At 36.3% G+C, this 12,993-nt stretch overlaps 1 protein-coding gene and 1 non-coding gene across 2 annotated transcripts in view; one reads left to right on the top strand and one right to left on the bottom strand.

Moving 5' to 3' along the window:
* Positions 1 to 2,761, top strand: part of LOC123420609 (NAD(P)H-quinone oxidoreductase subunit 2 A, chloroplastic) — a 6,887-nt gene extending 4,126 nt beyond the window's left edge. The window contains exon 2 of the mRNA XM_045107396.1: positions 1 to 2,761. This exon is cut by the window's left edge and continues 1,785 nt beyond it. The gene's annotated coding sequence lies outside the window, so the exon portion shown is untranslated.
* Positions 2,762 to 12,178: 9,417 nt separating this feature from the next.
* Positions 12,179 to 12,266, bottom strand: TRNAS-GCU. Its single transcript has one exon. It is a non-coding gene; the product is annotated as a tRNA-Ser (tRNA).
* Between the last annotated feature and the right edge of the window lie 727 nt (positions 12,267 to 12,993).

Genomic DNA, 12,993 nt, shown 5'->3' with positions numbered 1-12,993 from the left:
TTAAGTAGCGATCAAATTAAGGAAATCGATCAAACGATCCCAATACCGTGCCAGCCCAAATCATGATCTTCACCAACTTGGATTTGGTTCTCTCGCGAAAATCGCGAGTTGCAGAGATGAGAACCATGAAAAGCAAGATCCCGAATAAGAAAACAGAAACCGAGGAAGAGGAAACCACAAGAGTGAAGACTAGTAGAGTCTCGTCTTTTGTCATTCTTTGCTCCTTTTTCACTCAATGATTCCTTCGAATTTGCCGACCAAAAATTCTATATGTCTATTCTATCTATGATATTTCTATATATATAGAATATGATATCTAATATGACATCCGATTTGTCAAAGGGATTGGATTGGTGACTTACCCATTCAGTGACTTTGGCACTGGACGTTCCAAAAACGGGTACTATCGGATCGGGTGAATTAGAGAATAGACAGAGGTCCGTTGGCATTTCAGCCTTTCTTCTCCTTTCAGGGCCTATCCGAAAGAGAATCCAGTACCTCTTGGTCCTGAATATCAGAATAGGACGAACGAACCGGCCTCCGCGGATATCTTTGCTTCGGAACAAAACCCTGCAATCAAATAGATTGTCCCAAGGGCGCCATATTCTAGGAGCCCAAGTTATGCTATTGAAAATTCGTTCCTCTAGCAGTTCCGGTTTGAGCATTCCGTTCCCTTTTTCAAACTCCACTTCTTTTCATATAGCAATCCCTGATCAAAGAGAGAACAATATCCATTTCAAAACATTTATAACAGATTCCTTAGTTCGGACCGACGAAGTAATGTCACTCGACTATTATCAACCTGACTGCAATCTTTTTCTGTCGGTAAGGATTGCACCAGAGCACCTTCTACTTCTAATAGGCCATGAACTATAGATAGAGAAGAATCATTCTGAGCGAGTACATAAGAAGCGATCCACTTTTTTTCATCGGTTCCAGGGGAAGACCAAAGATCTTGCGCGGCAGGTCCGCCAGAAAAACTCAAAAGAGAAAGAAGTCTCGTTAATCTCTTCATGCTCGTTCCAAGTTCGAAGTACCTTTTGGCCAAAGAAAAACCCGCTTCCTGACACGATTGCCTCTTTATCTTTATATAGATAGATTCTATGGGGTTATTACTTAGTAAGTCTATTTTGTACAAGAGCCCCTCCTATCTGATAGAAAAGGGTCCCATGATCCCGAGCCGATCTTACCTTGGCTCGCAAACCCCAAGTTTGTCTATGAAGAGCTAATCTAATTGTATTTTTTTCTAGAATGGATTTCTTATGTGGAATACTAATGGATAGGGCCTCGTTGCTAAGTGCTACAAGATCTAGTGCACTGGAACTCGTGGTTATGGACCCGAATCCTTTAGTATGGAACATTGTCTTTTCCAAGTAAAAACCCCTAGTATATGAAAGAATGAAAAGGTGCTTTCGTTCTTGTGGAATAAGAAGCCCTCGTACCTTAATGAAAGGAAAATCGTAATTTTTCGTTAGGTATTTGACCAAATAGGATCGTCCAGTTCCTATAGAACCTATCACTAAAATACCCGATAGGGCTAAGCGGAACGAAAAGGGTTTTCCATGAGATGGTAAATGAAAACGATTAGTCCCACACGAGGTTTGGGAATAAGTGATTGTCTGATAATGAGCAAGGAATATACGTCTTTCTGCTAAAGAGGATCTATTAAACTCATAATTCATTAGATCCTTGTTATCAATGCCAACTAGGTATCATAAGGAAATGGATCCCGGTTGTTCAATCCTTTGATAACCAAGGTCATTCTTTGCTAAAGAGAAATGATCACTATGAGTCAGACTCAATAGAATTGGATCCATTCCAAATAGCGAGAATTAGGATTCTTGATCCCTCTCAATCTCTCTTTCAATTCGAGGATCCAGAGAGGTGTTTTCATAGTCATCTCCGAATATTTGCCATCTCGGAATATTTTCGATTTCATTTTTCTATGATATGTCTTTCTATATGAAAATTGGTTATTTACGATGTACGATGATCCCTGTTAAGCATCCATGGCTGAATGGTTAAAGCGCCCAACTCATAATTGGTAAATTTGCGGGTTCAATTCCTGCTGGATGCACACGAACGGGAACATTCCATAAGTCTATTGGAACTGGCTCTCTATCCATGGAATCTCATCCATCATCCATACATAACGAATTGGTATGGTATATTCATACCATAACATAAGAACAATAAGAACTCGAATTCTTATCGATACTGGAACTCAGAGCATAGGAGGGAAAGTCGATTTATGGATGGAATCAAATACGCAGTATTTACAGAAAAAAGTCTTCGTTTATTGGGAAAGAATCAATATACTTTTAATGTCGAATCGGGATTCACTAAGACAGAAATAAAGCATTGGGTCGAACTCTTCTTTGGTGTTAAGGTGGTAGCTGTGAATAGCCATCGACTACCTGGAAAAGGTAGAAGAATAGGACCTATTCTGGGCCATACAATGCATTACAGACGTATGATCATTACCCTTCAACCGGGTTATTCTATTCCACTTCTAGATAGAGAAAAAAACTAAAGGAGAATACTTAATAATACGGCGAAACATTTATACAAAACACCTATCCCGAGCACACGCAAGGGAACCGTAGACAGGCAAGTGAAATCCAATCCACGAAATAATTTGATCCATGGACGGCACCGTTGTGGTAAAGGTCGTAATTCCAGAGGAATCATTACCGCAAGGCATAGAGGGGGAGGTCATAAGCGCCTATACCGTAAAATAGATTTTCGACGGAATCAAAAAGACATATCTGGTAGAATCGTAACCATAGAATACGACCCTAATCGAAATGCATACATTTGTCTCATACACTATGGGGATGGTGAGAAGAGATATATTTTACATCCCAGAGGGGCTATAATTGGAGATACTATTGTTTCTGGTACAAAAGTTCCTATATCAATGGGAAATGCCCTACCTTTGAGTGCGGTTTGAACTATTGATTTACGTAATTGGAAGTAACCAATTAGGTTTACGACGAAACCTAGAAATCGATCACTGATCCAATTTGACTACCTCTACGGGATAGACCTCAACAGAAAACTGTTGAGTAACGGCAGCAAGTGATTGAGTTCAGTAGTTCCTCATAGAAAATTATTGACTCTAGAGATATGGTAATATGGAGAAGACAAAATTGTTTGAAGCACGCACAGAACCGGAAGCGCCCCTTGTTTCAAAGAGAGGAGGACGGGTTATTCACATTTAATTTGATGGTCAGAGGCAAATTGAAAGCTAAGCAGTGGTAATTAAGACCCCCGGGGGAAAATAGGGATGTCTCCTACGTTACCCATAATATGTGGAAGTATCGACGTAATTTCATAGAGTCATTCGATCTGAATGCTACATGAAGAACATAAGCCAGATGACGGAACGCAGAGACCTAGGATGTAGAAGATCATAACATGAGCGATTCGGCAGATTTGGATTCCTTTCCTATATATCCACTCATGTGGTACTTCATCATATGATTCATATAAGATCCATCTGTCTAGAGATCGTCATATACATCTAGAAAGCCGTATGCTTTGGAAGAAGCTTGTACAGTTTGGGAAGGGGTTTTTTGAGAGAAAAGAAGAATCTACTTCAACCGATATGCCCTTAGGCACGGCCATGCATAACATAGAAATCACACGTGGAAGGGGTGGGCAATTAGCTAGAGCAGCAGGTGCTGTAGCGAAACTCATTGCAAAAGAGGGTAAATCGGCCACTTTAAGATTACCATCTGGGGAGGTCCGTTTAGTATCCCAAAATTGCTTAGCAACAGTCGGACAAGTGGGTAATGTTGGGGTGAACCAAAAAAGTTTGGGTAGAGCCGGATCTAAGTGTTGGCTAGGTAAACGCCCCGTAGTAAGAGGGGTAGTTATGAACCCTGTGGACCACCCCCATGGGGGCGGTGAAGGGAAAGCTCCCATTGGTAGAAAAAAACCCACAACCCCTTGGGGTTATCCTGCGCTTGGAAGAAGAACTAGGAAAAGGAAAAAATATAGCGATAGTTTTATTCTTCGTCGCCGTAAGTAAATACGTAACTAGGAATATGGAAAATTGCATTTTTGGAATTTGCAATAATGCGATGGGCGAACGACGGGAATTGAACCCGCGCATGGTGGATTCACAATCCACTGCCTTGATCCACTTGGCTACATCCGCCCCTTATCCAGCTAAAGGATTTTTTTCTTTTTTCCGTTGATCATTATTCTATTTATTCTGACCTCCGTACTTCGATCGAGATATTGGACATAGAATGCCACTCTTTAAAAAGGAAAAAAGGAGTAATCAGCTGTGACACGAAAAAAAACGAATCCTTTTGTAGCTCATCATTTATTGGCAAAGATAGAAAAGGTCAATATGAAGGAGGAGAAAGAAACAATAGTAACGTGGTCCCGGGCATCTAGCATTCTACCCACAATGGTTGGCCATACAATTGCGATTCATAATGGAAAGGAACATATACCTATTTACATAACAAATCCTATGGTAGGTCGCAAATTGGGAGAATTCGTGCCTACTCGGCATTTTACGAGTTATGAAAATGCAAGAAAGGATACTAAATCTCGTCGTTAACTGAATTCTGAATAGAAAGATTAAGAAGAAAAAAAAGATTCAAAATACCCAATATCTTGCTAGAACAAGATATTGGGTATTTTTGTCTTTTCTTTCTTCAAAAATTCTTATATGTTAGCAGAAAAACCTTATCCATTAATAGCTGGAACTTCAACAGCAGCTAAGTCTAGAGGGAAGTTGTGAGCATTACGTTCGTGCATTACTTCCATACCAAGGTTAGCACGGTTGATGATATCAGCCCAAGTATTAATAACGCGACCTTGACTATCAACTACAGATTGGTTGAAATTGAAACCATTTAGGTTGAAAGCCATAGTACTAATACCTAAAGCAGTGAACCAGATTCCTACTACAGGCCAAGCAGCCAAGAAGAAGTGTAAAGAACGAGAGTTGTTGAAACTAGCATATTGGAAGATTAATCGGCCAAAATAACCATGAGCAGCCACAATATTATAAGTCTCTTCCTCTTGACCAAATTTGTAACCCTCATTAGCAGATTCATTTTCAGTAGTTTCCCTGATCAAACTAGAGGTTACCAAGGAACCATGCATAGCACTGAATAGGGAACCGCCGAATACACCAGCTACACCTAACATGTGGAATGGATGCATAAGGATGTTGTGCTCTGCCTGGAATACAATCATAAAGTTGAAAGTACCAGAGATTCCTAAAGGCATACCATCAGAAAAGCTTCCTTGACCAATAGGGTAAATCAAGAAAACAGCAGTAGCAGCTGCAACAGGAGCTGAATATGCAACAGCAATCCAAGGACGCATACCCAGACGGAAACTAAGTTCCCACTCACGACCCATATAACAAGCTACACCAAGTAAGAAGTGTAGAACAATTAGCTCATAAGGACCACCATTGTATAACCACTCATCAACAGATGCAGCTTCCCAAATTGGGTAAAAGTGCAATCCGATCGCCGCAGAAGTAGGAATAATAGCACCAGAGATAATATTGTTTCCATAAAGTAAAGAACCAGAAACAGGCTCGCGAATACCATCAATATCTACTGGAGGGGCAGCGATGAAGGCGATAATAAATACAGAAGTTGCGGTCAATAAGGTAGGGATCATCAAAACACCGAACCATCCGATGTAAAGACGATTTTCAGTGCTAGTTATCCAGTTGCAGAAGCGACCCCACAGGCTTGTACTTTCGCGTCTCTCTAAAATTGCAGTCATGGTAAGATCTTGGTTTATTCAAATTGCAAGGACTCCCAAGCACACGTATTAACTAGAATATAGATAATAGAAGGCTTGTTATTTAACAGTATAACATAGACTATATACCAATGTCAACCAAGTCAGCCCAAAGATTGGCTATCCATATAAATAAATTAACCAAACCAATAATTTTGTATTTGTAAATGAAGTGAGTAAAAGTTAAAAACTTTGATGGGTCTTTTCTATATGGGTTGCCCGGGACTCGAACCCGGAACTAGTCGGATGGAGTAGATAATTCTTCCTTGTTACAATAGAGAAAAATCCCTCCCCAAATCGTGCTTGCATTTTTCATTGCACACGACTTTCCCTATGTAGAAATAGCCAATATTCTATTCCAAAGAGGAAGTTCTACTAATTTTTTAATTAGTAAGTTGATTCACCTACTCTTTATTATAATAAAAGGAACATTTCAGAATGAAAAATATGAAAGTTTTTTCTTGATCATTTATCAACCCTTTCCTGTTTATTAGTTTTGTCTAATGATTAATTAAGAGGGTTGACCAGGTCATTGATACCTATAATATCCAAATACCAAATACGCTCAGTGTGTGATCCACTGAAAGAAAAAAGAGTTGTTTTGGTGAACATCAAAGAAAAAACTTGCTCTTCTTCCGTAAAAAATTCTTCTAAAAATGCCGAACCCAATCGTTGCATAAAAGTTCGTACCGTGCTTTTATGTTTACGAGCTAAAGTTCTAGCGCATGAAAGTCGAAGTATATACTTTAGTCGATACAAAGTCCGTTTTTTCGAAGATCCACTATGATAATGAAAAAGATTTCTACATATCCGACCAAATCGATCAAGAATATCCCAATCTGATAAATCCGTCCAAATGGGTTTACTAATAGGATGCCCCGATCCAGTACAAAATTGAGCTTTTGATAAGTATCCTATGAGGAGAGTAGCGGGGACTATGGTATCGAATTTTTTCATTCGAGTATCTATGAGAAATGAATTCTCCAGCATTTGATTCCTTACCAACAAAGGACTTTTTGGTACACTTGAAAGGTATCCCATAAAATCGAAGCAAGAGTTTGCTAATTGGTTTATATGGATTCTTCGCGGCTGAGTCCAAAAAAAGAAATAATATTGCCAGAAATTGATAAGGTAGCATTTCCATTTCTTTTTCAAAAAAAAACTGCCTTTTGATGCAAGAATTGCCTTTCCTTGATATCGAACATAATGTATAAGAGGATCCATAAAGAACCATAAGGTTTTCCGAGAAAAACCAGGGTACATTATCCCAAAATGTTCCATCTTCCTAGAAAAGTGGATTCGTTCCAGAAAAGTTCCAGAATATGCTAATGGTAAGCAAGAAGATTGTTTACGAAGAAACAACAAGAAAAATTCATATTCTGATACATAAGAGTTATATAGGAATTTAACTAGTCTTTTATTTTCTTTTTGAAAAAAAAGAATGGATTTCATTGAAGTAATAAAACTATTCCAATTCGAATAGTAGTTGAGAAAGAATCGCAATAAATGCAAAGATGGAACATCTTGGATACGGTATTGAAGGAGTTGAACCAAGATTTCCAAATGGATAGGATAGGGTATTTCTATATGTGATAGATAATCCAAATGCAAAAATTTGTCTTCTAAAAAGGGAAATATTGAATGAATAGAGCGTAAATTCTGAAACTTTGGTATTTCTTTTTCTTTCGGACAAGATAATTCCCGTAGCGAGAATGGGATTTCCACAACAATCGCAAACCCCTCAGATAGAATCTGAGAATAAAACTCAGAATAAAAAAAAATTTTGTAATCCAATAATCGATCTTGATTAGGATGATTAACCGAGTTATCCAAAAAATTCTGCTGATACATTCGAATAATTAAACGTTTCACAAGTAGTGAACTAAATTTCTTGTTATTCCAACTAACTATTTCCACAGGTTCAGAACCGTTTAATCCATAATCATGAGCAAATGCATAAATATACTCCTGAAAGAGAAGTGGGTAGACAAAGTATTGTTGACGAGATTTCTGTTTTTCTGAATACCCTTCGAATTTTTCCATTTGTATTTCTACTTGAATCAGAGAGAAGAAGCATTTCTCGGTTTATCGAATGATGATACATAGTGCAATATGGTCAGAACAGGGTGTTGCATTTTTAATACAAACCCTGGAAAGAAAGGGAGTCTAATCCACGGATCTTTTTCCGCTCCTTTTCTACCGAATTAGTTTATGTTTGTTCTAAATTACAAAAAAGAACAGAACAAGTTTTTTATTTTTGCAGGCCAATCGCTCTTTTGACTTTGGAATACAGCCTCTTTATCAATATACTGCTTCTTTTACACATTCAATCCATAACATCCCTTATTCAATCCATAATCAAGAATAATTAGGATTTCTAAAAAAAAAGAAAAAATAAAGGGTCCACTCATAGGAAAACCCAACCTTTCCCCACATCCGGCACTAATCTATTTTTAACGTCTAATTAGAGCGGGGAATCCTTCCAATTAGGAAGTTAAGCTCGTTGCTTTTTATTTTACCAGAATTGGAGCCAGGCTCTATCCATTTATTCACTAGACCCAGAAAATCGTAATTTTGGATTCCATTCAAAAAAGATTGATTTTATTACGACATGCTATTTTTTCCATTCATTACCTTTGAGGATCAGTCGTGGTCTTCTAGACTCTACCAAGAGTCTGGACGAATTTGTTGTTTCATCCAAATGTGTAAAAGATCATAGTCGCACTTAAAAGCCGAGTACTCTACCATTGAGTTAGCAACCCAGATAAAAAAAGGATCTTAGATACGATCGAAATCCAAAAATCAATGGAATTACACCGCGCGCTTCTGTCAAAACATTGAACTAGCAAGACATCAAAAGAAAGATTTTATCGACCATGAAAAACACTCAAATGGCAAAACGAACAGGTCCGGTTAAATTCCACTAAAGTGAAAAAAAAGAGCGACCCTAATCACGATGGCCAAATTCTCCTTTTTTTAGCGATTTTTATTAAAAAAAATATATATTATATTGTATGAGAATACATGCAAGAGGAACACCCTTATCATTTGAGCGAAGTGTAAGCAGAAAAATTAAATATGGAGTGAGGATAAAGAGACCCATCTATCTACAAATTCTATTTGTTCAATAGACCTTTGTCAATGGAAATACAATGGTAAGAAAACAAATTAGATAGAAAAAGTAAATAAAATAGGGGCTTATGTTGGATTGGCACGATATAAATCCAAATAGGATTAAGAAAGAGGTAAATTGTGTCTAAATAATTAGACAACGAGGAATACTAATAATCTTCTCCTATCCTACTTTTTTATTCATTTAGTTCTTCAATTAACTCAAAGTTCTTTCTTTTTCTTTAAAGAATTCCGCCTTCCTTAAAATATCATAAACAGTTCTTGTCGGTTGAGCACCCTTTTCAAGGAAATAGAGAATAGCTGGAACATTTAAACAAGTTTGATTCTTTATCGGATCATAAAAACCTACTTTTCGAAGATCTCTTCCTTCTCTTCGAGATCGAACATCAATTGCAACGATTCGATAGACAGCTTATTGGGATAGATGTAGATAAACAACGCCCCCCCTAGAAACGTATAGGAGGTTTTCTCCTCATACGGCTCGAGAAAATGATTCGAATTTCTGTCGATAATAATAGAAATTAGACTATGACGTCCATTAATTTCCTTACAGAAAAAACAAATTTCATTTATACTCATGACTCAAGTTGGCTAATTCTGCCTGAGAAACTTCGAAGGCAAAATCCTTCAAAAATTTTTGAGTCGTCTTTAAACTCTTTTCTTTGTCTCATTTCGAACGAATTGACTTTTATTCCTTATTCTGATCCAACTCTGTTGTTGAGACAATTGAAAATTGTGTTTACTTGTTCTGGAATCCTTTATCTTTGATTTGTGAAATCCTTGGGTTTAGACATTACTTCGGGAATTCCTATTTTTTTCTTTCAAAAGAGTAGCAACATACCCTTTTTTCTTATTTCCTTCGATAAAGCATTTATCTCTTCTATAGAAATCTAATAAGGGGGATTGATTCTGATATACTTTTATTGGACTTTCTTCGTATTTTAACCTTTCGATTTATTTCTATATTAAGGATAGACTGACAAAGTTGGCCTAATTTATTAGTTTTCACTAACCCTAGATTCTTTCCCTTGATAAAAAATAAACTCTGTCCTCTCGAGCTCCATCGTGTACTATGTTACTTAAACCCTGCGCAAATTTGGTTCGGAACGAATAGAACAGGCTATGTCGAGCCAAGAGCATTTTCATTACTATGGAAAATGATGGATAGCAAAATCCACAATCGATCATGTCCTTCAAGTCGCACGTTGCTTTCTACCACATCGTTTTAAACGAAGTTTTACCATAACAAACATTCCTCTTTTCATTGCAAAGTGGTATAGAAAATTGATCCAATATGGATGGAATCATGAATAGTCATTGGTTTTGTTTTTTGTATACTAATTAAAATTAAAACTTGCTATCTATGGAGCAATATGGATAAAAGAAAGTAAGTATTTATCCGGGAAGCCTCCGCCAAGATCCAATTTATTTAAACCCATATTCGAATTCTATCATATGAATGAAACATAGAAAAAGACGACTAAACAAGTTTGCTTAAAACTTATTTATTATTAAATTTCCACCCTCAACGGATGGCTCGAGATGATCAATCTTGAAGTGAGAAGAGAAGGATTGACTCTTCCTCAATAAATAAACTATCAACCTCCAAAAAAGTTTAATTCATTTAATTACTAGAATTAGAATTCTATTAGTAATATATTTTTTCCGTACCAAAAACAATTAACTATAATAACTAAATAAACTATTCCAATGAATAGATTGAAAGTTTTTGGTAGTTAATTGTTTTTGGTACTTCTTCGACTCGAAGACCAAAAGGAAGAAAAAAATATGATTAAGTGATTATTAAGTGATTATTAAGTGATCATAGTAGAGGCATATCCTGAATGTGCCTGCTAGATCCCATTTTTTTCATGAAAATAAAGGTAGTCAATTTGACTGGACTTAAGACTTTATTATGTTTTCTGAGAAAACATAAGATATCATTATTCTCTTTAATAAACTTTTGTCTCATACGGAGTACTATATGATTTCACCGTTTGTTTCATCAGAAACAATCTGGGACGGAAGGATTCGAACCTCCGAGTAACGGGACCAAAACCCGCTGCCTTACCACTTGGCCACGCCCCATTTCGGGTTTTATGCGACACTAATAAACACTATTATGTTTATTTGTTATTCGTCAATACCATTTCAATTACATAAATAAAGAAGAGATATTCTCTTGCTAGTATTCTACACATGCAGATAATATAGAATCAAAAAAATGCATTGATCATTACATGGAATTCTATTAAGATATTATATGAAAGTCGAATTTATTCCACTCTCATTTGAGAGTGCGAATACAAGGAGGTATTTTGTGTTTGGGAAAGTCCGAAGAAAAAAAGATTTTGAATCTGCCTTTTCCTTCTTTCCCTTAAAAAAATAACTCAATCAAAATCCAATTATTTACTCTACAAGAATGAAATGCTTGTTATGCCTAATATACTTAGTTTAACCTGTATCTGTTTTAATTCTGTTCTTTATCCTACTAGTTTTTTCTTTGCCAAATTGCCCGAAGCTTATGCTATTTTCAATCCAATCGTGGATATTATGCCTGTTATACCTCTATTCTTTTTTCTATTAGCCTTTGTTTGGCAAGCTGCTGTAAGTTTTCGATGAAATCTTTAGTACTCTGTATGCCAAATTGAATGATGTGTTCATTCCAAAAAAAAAAATTAAAATGGGTAAAAGCCGAGAAGTTTTATATTTTTATATTATGAACCCTCAATTCTAAAATTGAAATTATTCTACATTGAATGGGTAGCTACAGCAATAAATTTGGATCAGCCTTTCTACTCCCCTGCACCTAGGTTGAGCAGGTACCTTTAGGTACCTACACAATACCTATTCAATACCACCTAACCCTATTTTTGCTATTGATAAGAGTTCTTATTATAAATGAATTCTTGCAATTTTTTTCCAGAATTCATTTTTGCATTTTTAGGTATCAAAAAAAACCATCCTAGTGGATCCGTGTGGTAAGGAAAAACTGGTAATCTATTCCTTAAAAAAAAATCTTGGAGATTATGTAATGCTTACTCTCAAACTTTTTGTTTATACAGTAGTGATATTCTTTGTTTCACTCTTTATCTTTGGATTCTTATCTAATGATCCAGGACGGAATCCTGGACGCGAGGAGTAAAAATTCAATTTTTTTTTTTTCTTACAAATTGGATTTGTTTCGTACATTTATCTATGAGAAAATCCGGGGGTCAGAATTCTTTCCAGTTTGAAAGTCCCAAATGATCCAAGGGAGCGGAAAGAGAGGGATTCGAACCCTCGGTACAAAAAAATTGTACAACGGATTAGCAATCCGCCGCTTTAGTCCACTCAGCCATCTCTCCACGTTCCAAAGCGAAAGGTTTCCGTGATATGATATAGGCAAGAAATAAGAAATAACGGTTGCAAAAAACCCCTTTTTTTCTTTCAAAAGTCTATAAAAATTATATTGCCAATTCCATTTTAGTTATATTCTTTTTTCTTAATGTTAATAAAAAAAAGAAGAAAATTCTTGTTTTTTCTTTGTAAAAATCGATATTGACCGAGAGACAATCAAATAGATTTTCTCTTTAGCGGGCATTTCCATATAGGACTTGTTATAATTATAATAAAACAAGCTATATATAAAAAAACGCTTTTTTTTTTTTTTGTCGATTATTTATCAAGAAAGCAAAAAGGGTTCTTATCAAATCCACCATAAAATTGGAAAGAAGCATAAAGTAAGTAGACCTGACTCCTTGAATGATGCCTCTATCCGCTATTCTGATATATAAATTCGATGTAGATGAAATTGTATAAGCGAATTTTTCGTATTTCCTTAGACTTAGACCGCGCAAGACAAGAATTTTTCGCTATTTACGATTTCATATTCTTGTTACTAGATGTTCTATAGGAATAAGAAGAAATCGCAACTCCTTTGCGCTACACATAAAAATTGATTTCGAAGGTCCTTTTTTTTTTCAGAATCCTCCATTTTAGTTCTTCCCCCCATGCAATAGAGAGGGAATGGGAAAAAAGGGGTTACTTTTATTTTCATTTTTCCCTTAAAAGATAGACTTTGAAATAGGAGTC

This window comes from Hordeum vulgare, unplaced genomic scaffold (genome assembly GCF_904849725.1).
Source record: "Hordeum vulgare subsp. vulgare unplaced genomic scaffold, MorexV3_pseudomolecules_assembly, whole genome shotgun sequence".
NCBI lineage: Eukaryota > Viridiplantae > Streptophyta > Magnoliopsida > Poales > Poaceae > Hordeum > Hordeum vulgare.
Note: the sequence above shows the minus strand (reverse complement) of the source record. Positions and strands in the feature narration are given on the sequence as shown.